The sequence below is a fragment of the Schistocerca piceifrons genome, chromosome 4 (genome assembly GCF_021461385.2).
Source record: "Schistocerca piceifrons isolate TAMUIC-IGC-003096 chromosome 4, iqSchPice1.1, whole genome shotgun sequence".
In the NCBI taxonomy this organism is placed as follows: domain Eukaryota; kingdom Metazoa; phylum Arthropoda; class Insecta; order Orthoptera; family Acrididae; genus Schistocerca; species Schistocerca piceifrons.
Window position 1 is genome coordinate 303,429,504 of NC_060141.1, and position 24,481 is coordinate 303,453,984.

Genomic DNA, 24,481 nt, shown 5'->3' on the forward strand with positions numbered 1-24,481 from the left:
AAACTCTTTATTATTAAATGTTGCTCCACAGAAAATTTCTACAATTTCCATTCACGCTCAAAAGCAACGGAGACAGACGCCCTGATTAGTAGGCGGGTATTATATTACATTAATCGGCAAGAGCTGAGTATGGCCCGAAATTAATTTTATAGACTGGGACGAAATTAAACCACCTCACTACATTCGATGAATTTATAAATGCTTCATACCTCGTTTCTTTTCCTTTCAAACTCAATTATTTGTGCAACTTTTGGTCAATGTTTGGATGTTTTCGTCAAGCCAGAGTTAGCGTCTGTGGTGTAAAGTGTATTACAGTTCTTGTTTCATTCCTTATGGTAAGTCTATGCGATAAACTGTGTGAACACCTTGCAATGCATGCTCTGTAGCAGTGCAGGAACACTGCACATTTGGAGTTCCATGTATGGGTTCATGAAGTATTTATTGTTGATCGGAAGTGATAGTTAAGGTCATCAGATTTAAACCAGAAAAATTTGTCGTTTTGAAGGTTTCAGAGAACGGAAAGGAATTGCTAACGCCGGTGTTAGAAAACGTCTACAGTTAAATGCTATTGCAAAAATTTAGAAGAAGGGAACTACATTAATGAACATGTGCACTTCATAAACAACCTTCTGACATGTTAGACCTATATGACGAACAAAGCTCAAATTTATATCGTTGACAGTCGGTCCTTACAATGAAGCACCTTGGAATTTGCAAAGCAGAAATCCATGATATTAACTTAATTTACTAAGTCGAAATCGGACGAAGATTGATGTTTAAAGGCATTCTTCAGATTTCGCATAAGAAATTTTTACTAACAGTTTGCAACTCCATTAATTAAAATGGAAAATAAAAGGTTGTAGTCAGCGGCTTCTACCGTGATTCGAACTGCTATGTCTTATAGTACAAGCATTGCAACGCACAAGGGAACCTCTGAGCTAACGACACACTGGCGGCCAGAGGCGGAATATAGTCACTGCGATGTTGCCTGAGCCTCAAAACGCAACCTTAAACACACGAACAGAGGAGGTGGAGATTACTGTTTTAACGTCCCGTCGACAACGATGTCATTAGAGACGGAGCACAAGCTCGGATTAGGGAAGGATGGGGAAGGAAATCGGCCGTGCCCTTCCTAAGGAACCATCCCGGCATTTGCCTGAAGCGATTTAGGGAAATCATTGAAAACCTAAATCAGGATGGCCGGGCGCGGGATTGCACCGTCGTCCTCCCGAATGCACACACAAACAGGTGTTACTTATGTGAAGAACGCCGTTCTTGGAGTCCAGAAATTAAATATACTTTCTAATTGTGTCATCTTGCAGTGGATTATATCGTACGAGTCTTCGATGTGGAAAACGAATGTCAAGTGAATTTAGCGAGGTAACGCCGACCTACACCCGGAAGTAAATGCACTATCAGAGTGTTGACAAATACTTGCTACGACGCTGCCATTTCTAGGCTCTCTGACGAGGCAGCTCTTCAGCGAAATGCTTGCCGTGATTCTCCGATACGGTTCTTCAGAGTGGGGACGCGCGCGCACGTTTGGTTTTTATGCGGCGTTCTCCCCTGATGGTTTCTGACGTCGCCTTGTGGGCTATGTATACATATGAGACATTCAATTATCATTAATCCAGAATGATACAAGTTTCAGCTTCCGGCGTGGAAGAAGGCTGTTGACGCCGACATTATATCATTTCAACGTAGGGAAAGCAAAACGGATCATTCAATGTTTCTCATTCAACATAAAGCATGTGAGATATTTTCCGTAACGTTCATAATCATCTAAAAATACAAACGAAGTAAAAATACACCGGAAGCTTATTCGAATTGAATATAACGCTTTGCACCTCGATGTCGAATTTGTCCACTTGCAATCTTTTGCAGCATACACATAGAATGTCATGATTACCACGAGAATGAAGAAATATGTTGGTAAGGATGGAAGCAAGAAGAGACGCAGTCAACAAATATTCTATTCCTCATGGCATTCATTTCATTTGACACGTAAGAAGAGGTAAAGCGGGAATTTACTTTCGTTAACACGAAAGATATGCCGCACATATTGATAACGAGGAAGTCTGCGTCTTCATACGTTTCCTCCTTGAAATCTGTATGCTCTATTATATACCAAGTAGCCCGATCATTGTTTCAGTGATGTTACCCTCTTGTTTGACCCCGTAACGATGAACAGATTCCAAATGCATGTCTCCCTTCCTGGGTTGTTTTTTGTGTTTTATTGCTTGGAATTCCTGAAGCAGACCACTGTGCCTTCCCCCCTCGTGGGTTAGGTCTCAAAACTAAACCGCTTTGTATCCAATGGCATAATTTATTCAGACAGCATCAGCATAGGATTATCAAACAAAGCCTTCCATTTACAGTTGCAGCACTCTAACCAGCACTGACCAAAGTGTAATCCACGGTCATGGTCCTAAATTACCAGCTGTCTGCTACTGTGGCAAAGTCCGTACTACACTGTCGATTCCGCAGCACCATTTTATCTGGTAACACTGTGTAGTTGCACAGTTGTGCTACCAGGTCTGTCCTCACACTGTCAACTTTATGTATCTCACTTCTCCTGTAGCGTAGATCACGAGGAGCCGAAGTAAATGAGTGTATTCTGCATGACGTAACATTCAGTATTCCCTTCTTTCATAGCCACTCTTCATGTGCATCGATACCAAATAGGAATGCGAAAACTCTTGCGAGTGAGAGAATGACAATAACAATCGTAACAAGAACAAGCAAATAATGAATGATGTTTATTCCAACGCAGAACGAGAATGGCTTTAAATATAAGAATCTGTATCTATATCTATATCCATATCTATTGATCTTTGAGTTGGCACATTGCAAATATATTCTTAGCATTTAGTTACTGAATTTAGTTCTGGATGTTTGCAGAGAAAAGGAAAAGTCGGTACTTCTCACTAGTGTAATATAATGTGAACCAGCAACTACCCTTTCCTTAGAACACGACTCAAGCAGGTCCTCAAGTAGGTAGCAGGGCACTGCTGCATTCTGTTCCCTGACATTGCTCTGATGACGGTTAATGCAGATAGTTCCGATTATGAAATACAAAACGTATTGCAGGTTAGTTCCTAGGATAGTAACATTAAATTTTCGTTGTAGCCGGCACATGAACGTGACGACTATCCATATTACTCATCAATATAAAAAGACAATATTATGGGAATTTAGCAGGATTACTCAAAATGAATTCTGAAATTGGGTGACTGACTGCACAGATGCTAAACGTCGTCAAGAGTATACGATGTCCTAATCGCATTAGGAATATGAAGAACGTCTTCGACAGCTCGCAACTTTCACATTGCTATCTCCACCCTACTCCAGACAGCCCTCGGTGGAGTTGCACTACGTTACCGATGTTATGGAAGGCCTTCAAACCGACAACAGACCACATATTGAAAAATACAAGCTAATTCTCTTGCAGCGTAAGCTTATTGTAACTAATCTAAAAATTATTGGAGAGGAACATTGTCCTATTCAAAAAAAGTAAAATGTTACACACTGTTGACGTCAAACGGACATTATCTATGTCCTGTCTTGTGTCCTACTCATCTATAATATCAAGTGTACTATGAAAATGATTATATATAATGGATGATAGGGTAATGCATTGATACCAGATGGTCGGGACCGGCCGGTGTGGCCGTGCGGTTCTAGGCGCTTCAGTCTGGAACCGCGTGACCGCTACGGTCGCAGATTCGAATCCTGCCTGGGGCATGGATGTGAGTGATGTCCTTAGGTTAGTTAGGTTTAAGTAGTTCTAAGTTCTAGGGGACTGATGACCTTAGAAGTTAAGTCCCATAGTGCTCAGAGCCATTTGAACCATTTGAACTATTTAACACAAAATGACATTAAAAATTAAAGTTATTCACGAGCAGCTAGTTGAGAATATGTATGAACATTAAATGACACGACGAACTGAAATAATATGACGAAGAGTTCAGCGCTCACTGGGAATAGAGCCCCACACATATCGTTGTTGACTACACACAAAGAGACGTCAGCTACCGAATTTTTCTCCACCAGCTGCTCAGAATAGCATCTTGAACTTACAGTCATCTCGCAAATAGTTCTGTGTCTCACTGGGAGTTAAAAACGTCAGATATCGTTAGTGTTGACAACGAATGAAAATACATTAAAAATCAAAATTATTATCCACCAGCAGATAGGTGTTCTCATGATAGAGCTTGATAATACATAATTAAATCTTTAGTGCCGGGCCAGGATTCGATCCCATTCACGCGTAATATGTGAAGGTGTTGAGGAATCTGCAGTTTTGAACAAACAGCAAATTGTAGCCGAGCTGTATTGCCACGAAGGGATCAAATTCCGCGTTAAGGGCGGTCTGAGTTGCATTCCCAGTTTAGAACCAATTTTATCGACATACAGAAGCTCAAATAAAAGATGGAATAAGTGTCCTGTGACCATACATAGCGTTTGTGTCGTCACTTGAAATAAATAACTAGTATAAGAAAGGTTACTGGTGATAGAGTTTCTACATGTCGCCACTCCAGACTTTATTGTGGTTCAACCTACCGTCTACTTGGTAAAGAAGGAATATCATCTTTAATGTGAATTTTCAGACCACGCAGCCATTATATCTCCTTCACTTGGTGTAGCCAGGAGAGAATGGAATCTGTCTCTCCCTATCTAAAATCATTGACGGAAGTGGGAATCGAACCCAGACCATAGGTATAACAACCTACCATCCGTCCAACAGACCACGAAATCCTCTTCTCTGCGAGTCATTTTTCTATCGTAACGCAGTTGCGCCACACTGGATGAGAATTCTGACACTCAGGCTCCCTGTAGTAATTTGCAGCATGTTCAGTAAATTCATTTACTTGGTTGACCGAATCACCATGAACTAGCTGCCTCGGCTACCCAGTGCATACATTCGACTATTTTGTAATCACAGAAATAAAATCACGTAACTGCCACCTACACACAACTGCCAACAGTGTAGGATGCAGAAGTTTAAATAGGAAGTGTTCCTTTCCACTAGAGCTATTCTATTGCGCTATCTGTTACTAGAAAACGTCGTTCAGTCCAAAAGAAAAGCTGTAACTGTTTGTCTCTCAGAAGTCAAGACCTGGCCATATGCATAATCTCACAGTGCTGTGGAATCCAAAAGTTCTGGAGGAATAGTTGCCGAGCTCTGGAGCTGCTGTAGCTACGTGTCAGCTTGTAGCATGGATAAGATGTCGCGAGTTCGAATACATTCAGTGCTACATTTTTTAAAACGCAATTCTGCTCTCTGCTGAAGGTATCAATCTAATGGACTTTTGAACATAATTCCCTTCACTTCTCAACCCAAAGTAGTCGCATGTGGACAAAGGGCTAACTACTGTGACATTTTGTTCTATTCAGGTTTAATAGACCGCAGGCAGCAGATGCATCTCGAAGATGTGCAGGGAGAGCGCATCGTGCCATAATATGTCAGAAAAGTATTTTCTACATTAGCCGTCGTGTGGTAGTGATATTTTATTCTTCTTCAAACTTTGTTTGACAGCTTTATCTCAGAACAAGTTTTCTACATGCATGTAATCAATAAACTGCATGTGCATTGTCAGACTGTCATAGGTAACATCTGAGAATTCGCATATATCGTTGATGATTAATTTCTCTCTCATGTTTACTATTGTTTTAACAACACTAAAGGAAACCTTACGAGAATTGTGCACTGTATTATAAGAAATGAAATAAAACTAACCATGATAACCTTACGACGAAAGTATCTGTACACAAGCATGCCTCTATCGACACGAATTAGTAAAATACTACTCACTTAGATTTTGATTGGGTCTGTGTTTAATTGGTATGCTGTGTCATACTCAAGAGGTATGCAAATGTGGCATTTCAGAAATATAGTTACGTATTCCTAGAAACCCAAAATTCGCTTGTCAGCAGCGGAAAGAGGCCTTACCTGTTGTGCAGCATTGTAAGTTTTTCAACATTGCACTATGAGCTGAAAGCATTTTCTTGCGATTTCCTTATTGATGTTTGATCTGACTGCTTGTAGCTCTTTCACAGAGGGGATAAAAACGTTACAGTCAGTGAGACTGGAACTGCGAACCGTAACAGACGCTTCTTCACAGGTCAGCACGTTACCACAGAGCTGGCGAGGAGGTATGGGTCTTAGCTTCCTATTACGAGGGCAATAGTAACTAGAACTCGTAAACCGCTATTTGAAGGTCGAGATTAGTTGCGGTTTCCACTTGCAACGACTTTCCTGGGCTGAAAACCGTAAATTTTCAATCTTTTGTTACCCTTCAAGCGATAATAACTCAGATTATTCAATGGAAATGACAGGTAAAATCAAGTGAACTTTGAGGCTTAATTCCGTGCACACCAGGAAGTAACTCGTCGATCACAGAGTTGCCAAACATACGTTGCCTTGTTGCCAAATCTCAGTTACAGTACCAGCAGGAAGAAGACGAACCGATGTGATCCTACAGCGGTCTGGGAAGTGACCATAGCTGGTGTCTCCAAGTCACGGCTGCTACGGCCTGGAATACGTAATACGTCTGATTCGCTTTCTGTAACTAGGTTTAGGGACTGGAGCGTAGTTACTAATAATACTCAGAACTGACTGCAAACTGAGCATCATAAATCAGTAACTTTCATTGTTGTTTTTATATTTCTTTTGTAAGTGTACTCAAAACTAAGAAAGTCATTCACAGGCGTTTTCGTGCCTCGCCGATAGTCGAGCACAACATACAAATAAAAAAAAAAAAGAATGTGTGTGTGTGTGTGTTTTTGTGTGTGTGTGAGAGAGAGAGAGAGATAAATAAAAAGCAATGAGAGAGAGTGTAAAAAATTGTTGTAAAGAAATTGAATCATGGTATTTAAAGAAATCTTTCATTAAAATGACACGTTCCACATCATTACGAAATGTCGTATTCATGATCTATGGAACAAGAGTTAATCTAATGTAATCTAATCTAATCTAATCACATCATATTGATGATTAGCCATGAAGAGTCATGACTTACCGAAATTTTGGCCAATATCAGTAACCAAATCTAAGTTTGAAAATAAAAGACGACAATTTTTGTAATAAACCGTGACTCCTATCAAGACCCTTTCGTCCCTGTAATCTAACCACGAAAGATGTCTGATATACCTCCATTCTGAAGTAACAAAGTGTGCATGCATTTAAAGATGAAGTGCATGATGTGAGGTTCTGTGACGGAGATACGAACCCAACACGTAATCCGATTGTTAACTAAGAAAAATCAAATGTTACGTATCGGTTTTTCTTACGAGCCGCTAGGTGTCTGAATCTAAAATAAGGATACAAACTTTTGTGCCTAAGCGACAATCGAACTGCACACCTACCGTGCATCCACGAATATAGCTTAAGTATCAGTTGCTTACTCATGAACAGTAAGATGTGTGCGTGTTTGACCAGAAATAACGACACCTGTTGCGATTGTTGGAAACACATGAACAGACATTGAAATTGCGCGTTAATTTTCACTAGCAGGTGGGTGTGCACTTGATAAAGCTAGAAATGAAATTATGAATATTTTTGTACTGGATCAGGTTTCAGACCCACATACTTACCTTTGGAGGAGACCTAGAGAAGATTGCAGTCTTGGGAAAAGGAACGAAATGACTGAACTATACTGTTCCGAGAGATTCAGATCCTCGAAAGAGGAGATACGAATTCGAATCACAGTCCAGCACCAAATTTTTAAACGTCTCTAGTTCAATCAAGTACAAGTAAAATAAGAGCCCTGTCCCTTTAAATGGCTTTCGGTTCATCAAATAAAATAAAATTTTCTAATGTAAGTAAGCTTACTGACGACTGTATTTCTGTTTACCATGACTTCCGCTGTGTCATTTCCCAACGTAAACCGGCTCTGCCCAGTTGGTAATGAAGGAACGTGATGTTTAATGCGGATTCTGGATTATAACGTCTTTCTCTTGAGGTTACCAGAGGTAAAATAAATCTGTTTGTGCCTCTTAAAAGTAAATGCCTGAACCCACGCATTGCACCTGTGATAGCTCGTTCCACCATACCATTGTGGCCACATTACTCAGCCCCAAGAGTGTGCTGTAACGGATGATGTGCTTAGCTTACAAATTTAGTCACGGTGGAAAAAATGCGAGTCTATTAAATGGTCAAGTAGAAGCAAGCTTCTGACGCAGAGATTACGCTATTCTCATGTCAGCAGGATGTAAAGACTCTTCTAGGCATCATAGGCTGGATGTGAAGCCATTTTGATTTTTCACAAATTCAGCAAATTTCTTAGTTCGAGAAAATCCACTGTGAAGTGTGAAGTTGTCGGATAATTCGATTATTACTGTTATTATTAATATTATTCTATTCATACCGCTGCTGTAACACACGTGCTTGAACATCATTTAATGCCTTTTGGTCACTATAGATGTAGTTTCCCAAGAACAGGCTCTTTTCCTGTCTACGGAATCCTTTTCATGTTAATATCAAACACCAGCAATTACTCGTAGATTACTTTAAAACTAAAGTAATTGACGAAGACGTTACTTGGTAACAAAACCGCACTGCCTTTCTTCATTTACTTTCGCCTAGAAATGGCTATCGAGTACTGACAAACCAAAAGGCAAGAGATCTTACTGCCTTCCGATATACGTTGCTGTTAGTTCTTCCACATGATTTGGTCGACATGACCTGTTTCAAGTTGTGTATGACAGACAGTGTTTTAGAAAATCTATTGTTTCCCTTTGAAATAAACAGAAGTATTTTCATTCTAAGCTGTCTAAGTACAAAATTTTCGCAATATTAGTTCAAATTTAATATTCGCTTCTATAATGTATATTTCACAGTCGCAAAACTCGCATCCGACACGTTGACCTTACACTTAGTCGCTGACCATAAATTCTAGCTCAGAGTGACACCAGTTTAAATAACCTAATGTAGCGAAGACTGTTTGACAGTGCTCTTTCTCACCGGAAAATACGCAATTCACTCATTTGGCTCCATAAGTACACTGTAACAGTAATTTCTGTGTGAAATTTGTCAATAAGCTTTTGCCTTCCAACCGGGCAGAGTACGGCCGGTAAACAATTCACAAACCACGATTTAGTGCCAATAAGACGATTTCTTTAAACATTGTCGAAGCTTAGGGAATTTAGTTTCTGCTTAAATCGTCTTAAGCAGCAACGTTCACAGATATCTCTAATAGGAAAAAGCTGAATATCCAGGTACGAAGGTTGTAAAACAAACTTCCCACAGTTTGTTTCAGGTTGATCTTTTCGTCTGATAACACTGCTTAAGTATTTTGTCTAAGAGGTATCACAAGTAGTATCCCTGTAGCTGTGGGAATCATTGGTTGAAAACGAGTTTAACACCAATGGGTACAGTGCTGCTAAATTTTCACAATTATTATCAACCTAAGTCTGAGTTCATCCACAAACTGAGGCGTATTTATAATATTGGAGCTAGACTGTGTATCCTTGTCTTTCTTGAGTGGTCATTGGAAGGCGTCTACACACACGTATACAATACTATGAATACTTCGAACGCTATGGTTAACGTTGCTCTCATAAACTACTTTTGTTTTTTTAATTCTTCTGGGTCTTCAGCGTGCAATATGTGTTGTAGATACAGTCTCAGACCAAAAAATTGACCGCCGAGTCGTTCACGTAAGGTGGACAATACAGTCGTGCTCCTCTCAGAATTCTATGTCTGGCAATATGCTCGATCTAGCAACATGTAGACTGCGGCACTTCCCAGAGGAAGTCTTGACTCCAGTCTTAGTGCATTACTCTTGACTACGACCGTAGTCTTGAGGTAAAACGCGAGACCAGCTAATATGATATTGTAGATTCGCTTGAATTACACTCATAGCTTCAGCACCGAGAGGAAAGGGGCGATAAATATTTTGTCGATATGTGCTTTCGGTCGCCAGACGTCATATTAGCTGGTCTCGCGTTTTACCTGAAGACTACGGTCGTGTTCCAGCAGCGGTACGAATAAAATGATAGTAATAATAACAGTAATAATCGAATTGTCCGGCAACTTCACACTTCACAGTGGATTTTCTCGAACTAAGAAATTTGCTGAATTTGTGAAAAATCAAAATGGCTTCACATCCAGCCTATGATGCCTAGAAGAGTCTTTACATCCTGCTGACATGAGAATAGCGTAATCTCTGCGTCAGAAGCTTGCTTCTACTTGACCATTTAATAGACTCGCATTTTTTCCACCGTGACTAATTTTGTAAGCTAAGCACATCATCCGTTACAGCACACTCTTGGGGCTGGGTAATGTGGCCACAATGGTATGGTGGAACGAGCTATCACAGGTGCAATGCGTGGGTTCAGGCATTTACTTTTAAGAGGCACAAACAGATTTATTTTACCTCTGGTAACCTCAAGAGAAAGACGTTATAATCCAGAATCCGCATTAAACATCACGTTCCTTCATTACCAACTGGGCAGAGCCGGTTTACGTTGGGAAATGACACAGCGGAAGTCATGGTAAACAGAAATACAGTCGCCAGTAAGCTTACTTACATTAGAAAATTTTATTTTATTTGATGAACCGAAAGCCATTTAAAGGGACAGGGCTCTTATTTTACTTGTACTTGATTGAACTAGAGACGTTTAAAAATTTGGTGCTGGACTGTGATTCGAATTCGTATCTCCTCTTTCGAGGATCTGAATCTCTCGGAACAGTATAGTTCAGTCATTTCGTTCCTTTTCCCAAGACTGCAATCTTCTCTAGGTCTCCTCCAAAGGTAAGTATGTGGGTCTGAAACCTGATCCAGTACAAAAATATTCATAATTTCATTTCTAGCTTTATCAAGTGCACACCCACCTGCTAGTGAAAATTAACGCGCAATTTCAATGTCTGTTCATGTGTTTCCAACAATCGCAACAGGTGTCGTTATTTCTGGTCAAACACGCACACATCTTACTGTTCATGAGTAAGCAACTGATACTTAAGCTATATTCGTGGATGCACGGTAGGTGTGCAGTTCGATTGTCGCTTAGGCACAAAAGTTTGTATCCTTATTTTAGATTCAGACACCTAGCGGCTCGTAAGAAAAACCGATACGTAACATTTGATTTTTCTTAGTTAACAATCGGATTACGTGTTGGGTTCGTATCTCCGTCACAGAACCTCACATCATGCACTTCATCTTTAAATGCATGCACACTTTGTTACTTCAGAATGGAGGTATATCAGACATCTTTCGTGGTTAGATTACAGGGACGAAAGGGTCTTGATAGGAGTCACGGTTTATTACAAAAATTGTCGTCTTTTATTTTCAAACTTAGATTTGGTTACTGATATTGGCCAAAATTTCGGTAAGTCATGACTCTTCATGGCTAATCATCAATATGATGTGATTAGATTAGATTAGATTACATTAGATTAACTCTTGTTCCATAGATCATGAATACGACATTTCGTAATGATGTGGAACGTGTCATTTTAATGAAAGATTTCTTTAAATACCATGATTCAATTTCTTTACAACAATTTTTTACACTCTCTCTCATTGCTTTTTATTTATCTCTCTCTCTCTCTCACACACACACATTCTTTTTTTTTTTTTATTTGTATGTTGTGCTCGACTATCGGCGAGGCACGAAAACGCCTGTGAATGACTTTCTTAGTTTTGAGTACACTTACAAAAGAAATATAAAAACAACAATGAAAGTTACTGATTTATGATGCTCAGTTTGCAGTCAGTTCTGAGTATTATTAGTAACTACGCTCCAGTCCCTAAACCTAGTTACAGAAAGCGAATCAGACGCATTACGTATTCCAGGCCGTAGCAGCCGTGACTTGGAGACACCAGCTATGGTCACTTCCCAGACCGCTGTAGGATCACATCGGTTCGTCTTCTTCCTGCTGGTACTGTAACTGAGATTTGGCAACAAGGCAACGTATGTTTGGCAACTCTGTGATCGACGAGTTACTTCCTGGTGTGCACGGAATTAAGCCTCAAAGTTCACTTGATTTTACCTGTCATTTCCATTGAATAATCTGAGTTATTATCGCTTGAAGGGTAACAAAAGATTGAAAATTTACGGTTTTCAGCCCAGGAAAGTCGTTGCAAGTGGAAACCGCAACTAATCTCGACCTTCAAATAGCGGTTTACGAGTTCTAGTTACTATTGCCTTCGTAATAGGAAGCTAAGACCCATACCTCCTCGCCAGCTCTGTGGTAACGTGCTGACCTGTGAAGAAGCGTCTGTTACGGTTCGCAGTTCCAGTCTCACTGACTGTAACGTTTTTATCCCCTCTGTGAAAGAGCTACAAGCAGTCAGATCAAACATCAATAAGGAAATCGCAAGAAAATGCTTTCAGCTCATAGTGCAATGTTGAAAAACTTACAATGCTGCACAACAGGTAAGGCCTCTTTCCGCTGCTGACAAGCGAATTTTGGGTTTCTAGGAATACGTAACTATATTTCTGAAATGCCACATTTGCATACCTCTTGAGTATGACACAGCATACCAATTAAACACAGACCCAATCAAAATCTAAGTGAGTAGTATTTTACTAATTCGTGTCGATAGAGGCATGCTTGTGTACAGATACTTTCGTCGTAAGGTTATCATGGTTAGTTTTATTTCATTTCTTATAATACAGTGCACAATTCTCGTAAGGTTTCCTTTAGTGTTGTTAAAACAATAGTAAACATGAGAGAGAAATTAATCATCAACGATATATGCGAATTCTCAGATGTTACCTATGACAGTCTGACAATGCACATGCAGTTTATTGATTACATGCATGTAGAAAACTTGTTCTGAGTTAAAGCTGTCAAACAAAGTTTGAAGAAGAATAAAATATCACTACCACACGACGGCTAATGTAGAAAATACTTTTCTGACATATTATGGCACGATGCGCTCTCCCTGCACATCTTCGAGATGCATCTGCTGCCTGCGGTCTATTAAACCTGAATAGAACAAAATGTCACAGTAGTTAGCCCTTTGTCCACATGCGACTACTTTGGGTTGAGAAGTGAAGGGAATTATGTTCAAAATTCCATTAGATTGATACCTTCAGCAGAGAGCAGAATTGCGTTTTAAAAAATGTAGCACTGAATGTATTCGAACTCGCGACATCTTATCTATGCAACAAACTGACACGTAGCTACAGCAGCTCCAGAGCTCGGCAACTATTCCTCCAGAACTTTTGGATTCCACAGCACTGTGAGATTATGCATATGGCCAGGTCTTGACTTCTGAGAGACAAACAGTTACAGCTTTTCTTTTGGACTGAACGACGTTTTCTAGTAACAGATAGCGCAATAGAATAGCTCTAGTGGAAAGGAACACTTCCTATTTAAACTTCTGCATCCTACACTGTTGACAGTTGTGTGTAGGTGGCAGTTACGTGATTTTATTTCTGTGATTACAAAATAGTCGAATGTATGCACTGGGTAGCCGAGGCAGCTAGTTCATGGTGATTCGGTCAACCAAGCAAATGAATTTACTGAACATGCTGCAAATTACTACAGGGAGCCTGTGTGTCAGAATTCTCATCCAGTGTGGCGCAACTGCGTTACGATAGAAAAATGACTCGCAGAGAAGAGGATTTCGTGGTCTGTTGGACGGATGGTAGGTTGTTATACCTATGGTCTGGGTTCGATTCCCACTTCCGTCAATGATTTTAGATAGGGAGAGACAGATTCCATTCTCTCCTGGCTACACCAAGTGAAGGAGATATAATGGCTGCGTGGTCTGAAAATTCACATTAAAGATGATATTCCTTCTTTACCAAGTAGACGGTAGGTTGAACCACAATAAAGTCTGGAGTGGCGACATGTAGAAACTCTATCACCAGTAACCTTTCTTATACTAGTTATTTATTTCAAGTGACGACACAAACGCTATGTATGGTCACAGGACACTTATTCCATCTTTTATTTGAGCTTCTGTATGTCGATAAAATTGGTTCTAAACTGGGAATGCAACTCAGACCGCCCTTAACGCGGAATTTGATCCCTTCGTGGCAATACAGCTCGGCTACAATTTGCTGTTTGTTCAAAACTGCAGATTCCTCAACACCTTCACATATTACGCGTGAATGGGATCGAATCCTGGCCCGGCACTAAAGATTTAATTATGTATTATCAAGCTCTATCATGAGAACACCTATCTGCTGGTGGATAATAATTTTGATTTTTAATGTATTTTCATTCGTTGTCAACACTAACGATATCTGACGTTTTTAACTCCCAGTGAGACACAGAACTATTTGCGAGATGACTGTAAGTTCAAGATGCTATTCTGAGCAGCTGGTGGAGAAAAATTCGGTAGCTGACGTCTCTTTGTGTGTAGTCAACAACGATATGTGTGGGGCTCTATTCCCAGTGAGCGCTGAACTCTTCGTCATATTATTTCAGTTCGTCGTGTCATTTAATGTTCATACATATTCTCAACTAGCTGCTCGTGAATAACTTTAATTTTTAATGTCATTTTGTGTTAAATAGTTCAAATGGTTCAAATGGCTCTGAGCACTATGGGACTTAACTTCTAAGGTCATCAGTCCCCTAGAACTTAGAACTACTTAAACCTAACTAACCTAAGGACATCACTCACATCCATGCCCCAGGCAGGATTCGAATCTGCGACCGTAGCGGTCACGCGGTTCCAGACTGAAGCGCCTAGAACCGCACGGCCACACCGGCCGGTCCCGACCATCTGGTATCAATGCATTACCCTATCATCCATTATATATAATCATTTTCATAGTACACTTGATATTATAGATGAGTAGGACACAAGACAGGACATAGATAATGTCCGTTTGACGTCAACAGTGTGTAACATTTTACTTTTTTTGAATAGGACAATGTTCCTCTCCAATAATTTTTAGATTAGTTACAATAAGCTTACGCTGCAAGAGAATTAGCTTGTATTTTTCAATATGTGGTCTGTTGTCGGTTTGAAGGCCTTCCATAACATCGGTAACGTAGTGCAACTCCACCGAGGGCTGTCTGGAGTAGGGTGGAGATAGCAATGTGAAAGTTGCGAGCTGTCGAAGACGTTCTTCATATTCCTAATGCGATTAGGACATCGTATACTCTTGACGACGTTTAGCATCTGTGCAGTCAGTCACCCAATTTCAGAATTCATTTTGAGTAATCCTGCTAAATTCCCATAATATTGTCTTTTTATATTGATGAGTAATATGGATAGTCGTCACGTTCATGTGCCGGCTACAACGAAAATTTAATGTTACTATCCTAGGAACTAACCTGCAATACGTTTTGTATTTCATAATCGGAACTATCTGCATTAACCGTCATCAGAGCAATGTCAGGGAACAGAATGCAGCAGTGCCCTGCTACCTACTTGAGGACCTGCTTGAGTCGTGTTCTAAGGAAAGGGTAGTTGCTGGTTCACATTATATTACACTAGTGAGAAGTACCGACTTTTCCTTTTCTCTGCAAACATCCAGAACTAAATTCAGTAACTAAATGCTAAGAATATATTTGCAATGTGCCAACTCAAAGATCAATAGATATGGATATAGATATAGATACAGATTCTTATATTTAAAGCCATTCTCGTTCTGCGTTGGAATAAACATCATTCATTATTTGCTTGTTCTTGTTACGATTGTTATTGTCATTCTCTCACTCGCAAGAGTTTTCGCATTCCTATTTGGTATCGATGCACATGAAGAGTGGCTATGAAAGAAGGGAATACTGAATGTTACGTCATGCAGAATACACTCATTTACTTCGGCTCCTCGTGATCTACGCTACAGGAGAAGTGAGATACATAAAGTTGACAGTGTGAGGACAGACCTGGTAGCACAACTGTGCAACTACACAGTGTTACCAGATAAAATGGTGCTGCGGAATCGACAATGTAGTACGGACTTTGCCACAGTAGCAGACAGCTGGTAATTTAGGACCATGACCGTGGATTACACTTTGGTCAGTGCTGGTTAGAGTGCTGCAACTGTAAATGGAAGGCTTTGTTTGATAATCCTATGCTGATGCTGTCTGAATAAATTATGCCATTGGATACAAAGCGGTTTAGTTTTGAGACCTAACCCACGAGGGGGTAAGGCACAGTGGTCTGCTTCAGGAATTCCAAGCAATAAAACACAAAAAACAACCCAGGAAGGGAGACATGCATTTGGAATCTGTTCATCGTTACGGGGTCAAACAAGAGGGTAACATTACTGAAACAATGATCGGGCTACTTGGTATATAATAGAGCATACAGATTTCAAGGAGGAAACGTATGAAGACGCAGACTTCCTCGTTATCAATATGTGCGGCATATCTTTCGTGTTAACGAAAGTAAATTCCCGCTTTACCTCTTCTTACGTGTCAAATGAAATGAATGCCATGAGGAATAGAATATTTGTTGACTGCGTCTCTTCTTGCTTCCATCCTTACCAACATATTTCTTCATTCGTGGTTATCATGACATTCTATGTGTATGCTGCAAAAGATTGCAAGTGGACAAATTCGACATCGAGGTGCAAAGCGTTATATTCAGTTCGAATAAGCTTCCGGTGTATTTTTACTTCGTTTGTATTTTTAGATGATTATGAACGTTACGGAAAATTATCTCACATGCTTTATGTTGAATGAGAAACATTGAATGATCCGTTTTGCTTTCCCTACGTTGAAATGATATAATGTCGGCGTCAACAGCCTTCTTCCACGCCGGAAGCTGAAACTTGTATCATTCTGGATTAATGATAATTGAATGTCTCATATGTATACATAGCCCACAAGGCGACGTCAGAAACCATCAGGGGAGAACGCCGCATAAAAACCAAACGTGCGCGCGCGTCCCCACTCTGAAGAACCGTATCGGAGAATCACGGCAAGCATTTCGCTGAAGAGCTGCCTCGTCAGAGAGCCTAGAAATGGCAGCGTCGTAGCAAGTATTTGTCAACACTCTGATAGTGCATTTACTTCCGGGTGTAGGTCGGCGTTACCTCGCTAAATTCACTTGACATTCGTTTTCCACATCGAAGACTCGTACGATATAATCCACTGCAAGATGACACAATTAGAAAGTATATTTAATTTCTGGACTCCAAGAACGGCGTTCTTCACATAAGTAACACCTGTTTGTGTGTGCATTCGGGAGGACGACGGTGCAATCCCGCGCCCGGCCATCCTGATTTAGGTTTTCAATGATTTCCCTAAATCGCTTCAGGCAAATGCCGGGATGGTTCCTTAGGAAGGGCACGGCCGATTTCCTTCCCCATCCTTCCCTAATCCGAGCTTGTGCTCCGTCTCTAATGACATCGTTGTCGACGGGACGTTAAAACAGTAATCTCCACCTCCTCTGTTCGTGTGTTTAAGGTTGCGTTTTGAGGCTCAGGCAACATCGCAGTGACTATATTCCGCCTCTGGCCGCCAGTGTGTCGTTAGCTCAGAGGTTCCCTTGTGCGTTGCAGTGCTGGTACTATAAGACATAGCAGTTCGAATCACGGTAGAAGCCGCTGACTGCAACCTTTTATTTTCCATTTTAATTAATGGAGTTGCAAACTGTTAGTAAAAATTTCTTATGCGAAATCTGAAGAATGCCTTTAAACATCAATCTTCGTCCGATTTCGACTTAGTAAATTAAGTTAATATCATGGATTTCTGCTTTGCAAATTCCAAGGTGCTTCATTGTAAGGACCGACTGTCAACGATATAAATTTGAGCTTTGTTCGTCATATAGGTCTAACATGTCAGAAGGTTGTTTATGAAGTGCACATGTTCATTAATGTAGTTCCCTTCTTCTAAATTTTTGCAATAGCATTTAACTGTAGACGTTTTCTAACACCGGCGTTAGCAATTCCTTTCCGTTCTCTGAAACCTTCAAAACGACAAATTTTTCTGGTTTAAATCTGATGACCTTAACTATCACTTCCGATCAACAATAAATACTTCATGAACCCATACATGGAACTCCAAATGTGCAGTGTTCCTGCACTGCTACAGAGCATGCATTGCAAGGTGTTCACACAGTTTATCGCATAGACTTACCATAAGGAATGAAACAAGAACTGTAATACACTTTACACCACAGACGCTAACTCTGGCTTGACGAAAACATCCAAACATTGACCAAAAGTTGCACAAATAATTGAGTTTGAAAGGAAAAGAAACGAGGTATGAAGCATTTATAAATTCATCGAATGTAGTGAGGTGGTTTAATTTCGTCCCAGTCTATAAAATTAATTTCGGGCCATACTCAGCTCTTGCCGATTAATGTAATATAATACCCGCCTACTAATCAGGGCGTCTGTCTCCGTTGCTTTTGAGCGTGAATGGAAATTGTAGAAATTTTCTGTGGAGCAACATTTAATAATAAAGAGTTTTACGAAATAGATTGAATCTGCGCTACCATTACATTCACGTCTTCAGCATTCAGACAGAAGAGGCTATAAAAATATTTTATGCCGGCTGCTCTCGATCCACTGACATTATGAACAGAAACAACGCACGCTACCGCTAGACCACAGGCGTAACCAGCCTAGAGTTTCTCTATCATGGGACAAGTTTTCCTCCAGGAAGTGCCGCAGTCTACAGTGTTGCCAGATTGTGCAGATAACCGGACTTAGAAAATTAGCGAGTTGGCCAGTTTTTTTGTCCCATGTCGCGATCGGCGCGGACTTAGCCTCTGAAGCGGCCGGCCGCCGGTCAAGTTTTATGTCAAAGAGTGTACGTAGGTAGTATTGTCACAATACTGCAGCGTCATAAGTGTCACCCATACCACTTGTCACTGCATGAGAACTTCATGGTGCTGATTTCCATAACCGGGCAGAGTTTTGTGAATGGACACATCAACAAATACAAACTGAAACATCTTTATTAAAAATTTTAGTTACACTACTGAGCGAAACTGAATGCAAGTAAACCTACTTTCTCTTTACTTATTCTTATCATGTCAACACTGACCCACGATATTCTAGCGCAGCGCAATCCGACTGCTCAGAAGAAGGATAACTTGACTTCAAATAATTAATTCAAAAGAATGGCCCTAACTAAAAAGAAATCTTAACAATAGCCTACACATTTCATTAAGCACTTACCTCACAAAAATCTTCATTACACGAGCTACTGCAATAAAGCGAGCGTGAATACTGCCAGCTAAATAAAAGATTCTAACCACTAAAGCCACTAAATACTAATAGGCATGTGGTTAGCAAAGGAAAGATTTTGTTGCAAACCAAATAATGTATTTTTTACCTTAATAATGTGTCATCCAGTTCAAACACGAATATAAATCGTCATTGACATCCAGTACAAAGATGTATAATCATGAATAATTTTCGATCTTCAAGTCGGATACTTCCAGATCGTTAGCCTACGCTAACACTTCAGACCTCTAACCTCCATCAATGCTAACTTCTAACATCCATCACTGCCGGCCGTTCACCTCCAACTGCCCAACAGTACTCCCATCACTGCTGGTGACTAATTTCCAACTGCCCAACTCTCCTGGCGATTAACTTCCAACAACGAGTCCAACCAGCCACAGAGTCTCTTACTAAGAAAGCGCAGTCAGAGATCCAATGCAAAGCGCTACACAGCGCTGCCAACACAGAAGATGCCCACTTATAAAACGACAGCCATGTTCTTTGCCGAGGTAGCATTTCACGATGAGTCTATATTCACAAACCATGGTAGCGTTAACCGACACAACATGCATGGTTGAAGTGTGTACAATCCCCACTGGTTACGGCAAGTTGACCATCAACGTCCTTGGTCAGTAACGTATGGTGTGATATCATGGGAAACAAACCCATTGGACCGTATTTTATGGATGGTACTTTGAATGGAAGCAAATATCGAACGTTTTTGGAAAAGGAACCACGGGTACTACTGCAGCAGGTTGCCCTGGATGTTCGACAACGTGTGCTGTTTCCGCATAACGCTTGCGCAGTGCATTACGCAATTGAAGCGTGAGAGATATTAGACCGTGTTTACACTGGTCGTTGGATCAGCAGAAGTGGCCCTACTAACTGGACCGCTAGGTCGCCGGATTTGACGTCCTGCATGTGTTTCTGTGGGGATATTTAAAAGATAATTTGTACCAACAAGTGCCAACAAGCACGAAGATATGGTCGACCGCATCAGAAACGCCTGTGCTACCATTCGCGCAGATATGCTTCTGTCCTGTGTACGGCCATTTGAAAAGCGAATCAGTAAGTGTGCTAAGTCCGCGTTACTAAGTTTGAACAGTTACGCTAACTGGAAAAGTACAGTAGCATTCGCCTCGTGCCACGGCCACGGTGGCGGGTCGAGTAGTCATATGTTCGATATGTAGGAGGAATACAAGGCATGACAATCTTCTCCGGTTCCTGTCGATTAGGATCTTTTTACGGCCACCGTCCTTACATCATGAAACGTGGCTGCGAGTGGCACTCCGTCACTTGTAGACACGTTGCACAGCCCGTTATCGAGTAGGCATTTGAACAAACAGCGAAAGAATTCTGAGACGCGCTGATAGCTTCTTAATAGGACGGTGTAGACTATGCGAAAGTGTAATGGAAATGCTCGGGGAACTTAAATGTGAATCCTTGGAAGACAGACGACGCAGATCTCACGTTAAATTTTGTTGGGTGATATAATTGATATTGTTAGAGGGAGAGCTACCTCTGTATAAATGTAAAAAATCTTCCAAAATAGAAGTTTCATTGTCCAAATCGCAGTTGATACATATCCTGATTAGTAGTTTCAACAAAGTTGTAGTCACCTTCGGATCATCTGATCAGTGAATTTTATAATTTATTTTAGTTCGAGTACGGAGCCGGTTATCAACATGCACACATCTGACAGCAGTGTATGCCTTTTATCTGATGTATTTGAACTTCTGTGCCTTGCTTGTACAGTTAGCTCTTTTATTTTAGTGGACTTAATATTGCATGTGGGCGTTTTTTTCTGTGAGTTTATCTTCATGTATTGAATGGCCAGAAGGCAATGTGCGAGATATAGGGGCTTTATAATTCACGGATCAGATGATCTGAAGACGACTATAACTTTGCTGAAACTAGCAATCAGGATGTCTATCAACTGCAATCTGGACAATAAAGCTTTTAGTTTGGAAGTTTTTTTGTTTACTTTTTGGGGTGAATTAAGAGAACCTGTATCATCGGGCAACCAGCATCGTATATCTCGCACAGGGATCATGAGAGATTAGTGCACATACAGAGGCATACAGAACGTCATTTTTCTCTCGTTCAATACTCGATTGGAACAGGAAGGAGAATTGATAGTGTTGGTAAAATGGACTCTGTATACTGGCTTGCGAAATATGAGCAGAAAATTATCTCGTTTGATCAGGTTAGTTGTGACTCCTTAACCACACACACACACTCACACACACAAACACACACACACACACACACACACACACACACACACACACACATGCACGCACATACGAAGTGAAATATTTATTGATTGTATACTCACTCATCAGTTAGAGCTGATGATTTTACATTCACAAATATATTTCATACAGTCAAAGAATATCCATGCAGGGAACCACGTAACACCCCTTTCTGGATTGAAACTGTTCACTTGCAAGTATAAAACGTGTTCATATGACACAGGTATTCCCACGTAAGGCACCATTCCGCTGTAACGGCGTATTCCTATACTCGTGAATAAATGGGACAAAGTTCCACTTGTTAGCTAGGAAGAGAGTTAAACTGGCGGCCAGCAGATATGCGGCGCAGAGTGTCTGCCCGTCGCGTGCTTACCTTGCACACTGCTGCCGCTCCTCCTCGTGCGTCTCCTGCTGTCGTGACACGCTGCCTGGGGAGCCGAGGATACCTTATGCTCAGTCACCGCGTCTCGTAACTCATATCTCGTTGAAGGTTGGTGACGTCACCGCTGAAGATGCTGCGTCAGCGTCGTTGTGATGACTCGCTAGTACTTCGCCTGCCCTACGCCTTCTGCCACGGGGATCACTGTTCCACACGCGCGGCGTTATTATCGAAGCTAGAAGGCACTGCTTTTCGGGCATGTTTGCTGTTATCTTTAGCGGCAAGGTGTGAGAAAAAGATCCTGCCAGTCATCCACGCAACTCATCGTCCCAGGTTCGGTTGTGTCACGAACTGGTGATGTCATAACAAGATCGAGTTGTACCCTTGTGGCCGGCCTGTGTGGCCGCGCGGTTCTAGGCGCTTCAGTCCGGAACCGCGCGACCGCTACGGTCGCAGGTTCGAATCCTGCCTCGGGCATGGATGTGTGTGATGTCCTTAGTTCAGTTAGGTTTAAGTAGTTCTAAGTTCTAGGCGACTGATGACTTCAGAAGTTAAGTCCCATAGTGCTCAGAGCCATTTGAATCATTTGTACCCTTGCGTCCTTCGAAGTACGGCATGATATAGCTCATTTGAAGCGCTGAGTGGAGAAGGCCAGTAAATCCCAGGCTTTGTCTCCCAGCGGCCAGTGCCCATGCGAAACCACCCGGAAGTGGTGTCGGCCCGGCGTTTACTAATTGGACAACCACAGCATCCGCTCAGTGAAGTCATCCTGTAACACGAAATCCAACCTGCGTTAGACATGCAGTGAGAGACTGCAGGCCCCAATAGCTTTCGGCGGTTGTGGGACAACCCAGACTGCCACTTCTTAGATTTTTCCCATAGGTTTAAGAACCCCCTATATGGACCATGGGTGCACTAAATATCAGAGAGTATCTGTAGAGTAGGAGAAGGGAAAGTATTAGTGAAAGAGCCTCTTCACCCCCACCCCCCACCTCCAATCCACCAGTAGACAAGACAATTAAAATCCTATTGATCAGCTGCCGAGTCATACGCATCAAAGGGCCAGAGTTTGAAGTACTCCAAACAGTGGAGCTCACATAATACCAGGTAGAGAAAGGTGTCTAAAATTTGAAATTGATAGCAGAGAAATTTTTGGGATAAATGAAAACGCATATCTACATCTACATCTACATCCACACCCCGCAAGCCACCTGACGGTGTGTGGCGAAGGGTACTTTGAGTACCTCTATCGGTTCTCCCTTCTACTCCAGTCTCGTATTGTTCGTGGAAAGAAAGATTGTCGGTACGCCTCTGTGTTGGCTCTAATCTCTCTGATTTTATTCTCATGGTCTCTTCGCGAGATATACGTAGGAGGGAGCAATATACTGCTTGACTCCTCGGTGAAGGTGTGTTCTCGAAACTTCAACAAAAGCCCGTACCAAGCTACTGAGAGTCTCTCCTGCAGAGCCTTCCACTGGAGTTTATCTATCATCTCCGTAACGCTTTCGCGATTACTAAATGATACTGTAACGAAGCGCGCTGCTCTCCGTTGGATCTTCTCTATCTCTTCTATCAACCCTATCTGGTACGGATCCCACACTGGTAAGCAATATTCAAGCAGTCAGCGAACACGTGTACTGTAACCTACTTCCTTTGTATATATGAAGACAGTAACTGTTCTCGAAAGAACAGATTACTGTGGTTGATCGTGCAGCTTTTCCCTGGAATAAATGATGACTAACTGAAACCGTCAGCTGCCGACAGGTGTTGCTGATATACCTCGATGTTGACAGCTGAAAATGTGTGCCCCAACCGGTACTCGAACCCGGGATCTCCTGCTTACATGTGTATGATGTCCTTAGGTTAGTTAGGTTTAAGTAGTTCTAAGTTCTAGGGGACTGATGACCACAGATGTTAAGTCCCATAGTGCTCAGAGCCAGCCCAATTACACTGACGTAATTGGAGGAGACTACATTGACTGAAAAAAGAATCGCAGAACTGTAGAGCAAACAAATTTCTGGTATACGTTTGTATGGGTAACGTGTGTAACTGATTAATCTTGCAAAATGACAGCCTCGCGGGGTAGCCGCGCGATCTTGGGCGTCTTGTCACAGACCGGGCGGCTCCCCTCCGTCGGAGGTTCGAGTCCTCCCTCGGGGTGTGTTGTCCCTATATTAAGTTCCTTTAAGTTGCATTAAGTAGTGCATAAGCTTAGGGATCGATAACCTCAGCAGTTTGGTCCCATAAGACCTTACCACAAATTTCCAATTTTTTTTCAGGATCACACGTAGATGCAAGCGAGAGATGCACTGCAAATGTGAAATGCTGGTAAATTAATAACCTGAGTAAGCGCCAGATGTTGAATGCAAGATTGCAAATCGTGCATGCATTGTGTAAGTGTCGGATGTCAGTTTGTGGGCTGTAGTTCCATGCCAGTTGCACGTGGTCGGTCAATACAGGCACGTTTATTGCTGGTTGTGGATGACGCTGGAGTTGTCATCTGATGATGTCCCATATCCGCTAGATTGGAGAGGGATCTGGTGATCGAGCATGCCAAGGCAACAAGTCGACACTCTGTAGAGCATGTTGGGTTACGACAGCGATGTGTGGGTGAGCTTTATCCTTTTAGAAAACAGCCCCTGGAATGCTAGTCATGAATGGCAGTCCAACAGGACGAATCAACAAACTGTCGTACAAATTTGCAGGGAGGGTGTGCGTGGGATAGGCACGAAAGTGCTCCTGTTGTCATATA

The 24,481-nt window shown here is 41.5% G+C and overlaps 1 protein-coding gene across 1 annotated transcript in view; it reads right to left on the bottom strand.

Moving 5' to 3' along the window:
* Positions 1 to 21,801, bottom strand: part of LOC124795404 — a 332,223-nt gene extending 310,422 nt beyond the window's left edge. Inside the window, exon 1 of the mRNA XM_047259426.1 lies at positions 21,724 to 21,801. The gene's annotated coding sequence lies outside the window, so the exon portion shown is untranslated. The remainder of the gene's footprint in view (positions 1 to 21,723) is intronic.
* Between the last annotated feature and the right edge of the window lie 2,680 nt (positions 21,802 to 24,481).